Raw genomic sequence first — 3,356 nt, 5'->3', positions numbered from 1 at the left:
CCTTGCAATGTTATACATCTAGGAGCATTTGTCTGTATTAATATTTTGTTTGAATGGGCCCAGCTTACCAGATTGCTCTGTATCACTGCCCTGTCCTTATCACTATTTACCTCTCTGCCAATCTTTGTGTTATCCACAAATTTTATCAGCAGTGATTTTATATTTACTTCCAGATCATTTGATGAATACATCAAAGAGCACTGAGCCCAGTACTGATCCCTGCATAACCCCACTAGAAACATCCCAATTTGTTGTGATTCCCCAGGGACAACTATTTCTGGGATCTGTGAATTAACCAACTCTTAGTTTATTTAATATGAGCTTTATTGATTTTGTATAGTACTAATTTTTAATATCATGCAGTACTAAGGCAAATGGCTTACAAATGTCTATTATTTCTATGCAGTTACATTTATCAACCAAACTTGTAATTTCTTCATAGAATGAAATTGGGTTTGTTTGATAAGACCTATTTTCCAAAAAAACATGTTGACTGGGATTAATTATATTCTTATCCTTTAATTGATTATCAATTGAATCAACTTTTCTATTATTTTGTCCAGGACTGATGGTGGCTGGCTGGCTAACCAGCTTAAAGTTACCCAGGTCATCCCACTTGCCTTTTATGAATATTGGCACAACATTAGCACTCATCCAGTCTTTTGGAATGTCCCTTGGTTTCATTTTACTTTCAAGCAAGGATAAAGGTTTCAGTATCCTACAGAACCCTATTAATGTGATAAGTTTTGGATCATGTTCACATCATCCAAATCTTCTTCACCATAACATTGATTCATTATCTGTTGTCCCATAATTGGTGTGTTTTTACATAAGTTTTCTAAGGCATTTCTCCAGTATTAAAGCCAAGAGATTTATCACGTGTGTATGGGGAGGTTGGCAGATAAGCTGAAATCAGGACAGAACTATTACAATGGAAAGAAAACTCACATTAGGGTTATTACACATATTGAATCTATTTCCCCATGTCAAGTATCCTCACACCTTCTTGTCAACTGTCTAAAATGGGCCATCTTGATTATCACTATAAATTTTTTTTCTCCTGCTGATAATACCTCATCTTAATTAATTAGCCTTTTACAGTTGGTATGGCTACTTCCACCTTTTAATGTTCTCTGTATGTATATACACCTCTACCCCGATATAATGCGACCCGATATAACATGAATTTGGATGCACTCCAGATAGGCTCTGACCTGGAGTAGACAGGAGATACTGGATCAGCATGGCATGCTAGGGCCTGGAGCCGCCCCTGATAATGGTCCCTTCTGACCTTAAAGTCTATGAGTCTATGAGTCTATAACTCGGCAAAGCAGTGCTCCACGGGGGCAGGCTGCACACTCCGGCGGGTCAAAGCAAGTTCGATATAATGCGGTTTCACCTATAACGCGGTAAGATTTTTTTGGCTCCCGAAGACAGCGTTATATCGGGGTAGAGGTGTATATCTTCTTACTATACGTTCCATTCTATGCATCTGATGAAGTGGGCTGTAGCCTACGAAAGCTTATGCTCAAATAAATTTGTTAGTCTCTAAGGTGCCACAAGTACTCCTGTTCACATTAGGAGCTTTATGATGCTTAGAAGTAATGTTGAAAAGGAATTATTGTATGTTAAAGCAAGGAAAATAGAACAATGAAGACCTTATTATATAAGAGATCTTTCTTTGTAGCTATTAAATTCCATTAAACTGTTTGTGGGGAGGGGATGGAGGAGGCAGGGGATGAATGTGCATAGGTGAAGCTTGACATTTCAATCCAAAGTTACACACAAGCATTTTAACATTAAATACAAATATTTGCACAAAAACAAAGGACATTTTGAGATAAAGCAGCCAGTTGATCATGAGCAGAGCCCCTTAACTCCTAGGGACTTCAGCCAGCACATATGGTTATCGAGCAGGGGGTCTCAGAACAGTGAGTGATCTTATATACCTGTATAGCAAGGAACACCTGGCTTTGGTCAATAATACCAACAAAAGGATAAACTCAAAATTATCTTGTTTTTATTAGTTGGTATCAGCATCTTACTATTTTAGCTTTGCTCTTGGATTTAATTACTTATTGGGTGGCACCATGAGAATACATTTGTGTCAGTAGGGACAAGTTAGAGGAAATGGTTTACCTAAATTTAACTAAAAACTCAAAATGCAGTATTAACTTGTAATTCATTTGATTTTCTGAAAATACATTATGGTGGCCTGAGTCAAACGGAAAATTAACGGAAACACAACGGAAACAGACCATGTCTATGGTCCATGTATTGCAGCACTGCTATTTTGGCTTTGACATTAAACAATATTAAATACTAACAATACTCCATTAAAAAAGGTAGAAAACCCCACCGTGCCCCTAAATATGCAATAATATGGAAAGGAATTTCTTCCTGACCAGAGGTAATAGGACTATCTTATATACTGAAGCATAAGGATTCACAGTCCTTCTAAGTTTCATCATGTCTAGTGTACATGCAGATATGGTTTCATAAATGTCTACTCTATTGTAAAATTATTAAACTAGTTGCCTTAATAGTATTCTGAGGCAGCCAATTCCATGGGTTTGTTATATGCAGCATAAAAATACTTTCTTTCATCCATTTTAAACTTGTTGCCCTACAGTGTCAAAAGTGTCTACTGATCTTGAGAGCCCGTTCCAAGATGCCTTTAGAGCCTATTTCCAGCAAGTATGTGCTCAATTTGGAAACTCAACTACTGACACCCTAAATCAACAGTCAGTTCTGAAAATTTAGCCTATTGCATTTTAATGTGGTCACATCATTATTAAGGAATATTATTCTTAGGCTTGAAGGCCCTACCGGGATTGTGGGAGTCCATTGTACTAGGTGTTGTACAAACATGGATTAAAAAGGTGGTCCACCTCCTCCAAATAGCTTATACTCTTGGTTAATAACAAGAAGCAACTGGTGGATGTAACAAACGAATGGGGGTGGCTGTGGGGAAAGGATGAAGAGCTAATAAAATTCCAAACATGTTTTGGCACAGACTATCTGTACACACAATGTCCAGTCCGCCCTTCCCCCTTTGTAGTAGGACAAGGAGAAAACTGAACTTTTTTGCACCATTCATTATTTTACATACTTCTAACATATCTCCTCGCCAAACTAAAATGTGCTAGTGTTCAAGGGCCTGAATGCAAACATGTTTTCCTGTTGCCTTCATTGGGAGCCATATAGAGCCATTGATCTGCCTTTTCATTACCATTCTCTAGCCTTTTTCTATTTCTACTACTCTCCAGGCTGGGATAGATCTTTAGCTGGTGACATCAATGAAACTGGGCCAATTTACACCAGTTAAGGATTTGTTTTCACATCTTTACAGACAA

Source organism: Mauremys reevesii, linkage group 3, assembly GCF_016161935.1.
Source record: "Mauremys reevesii isolate NIE-2019 linkage group 3, ASM1616193v1, whole genome shotgun sequence".
In the NCBI taxonomy this organism is placed as follows: Eukaryota; Metazoa; Chordata; order Testudines; family Geoemydidae; genus Mauremys; species Mauremys reevesii.
This window is presented reverse-complemented; position numbering follows the sequence as displayed.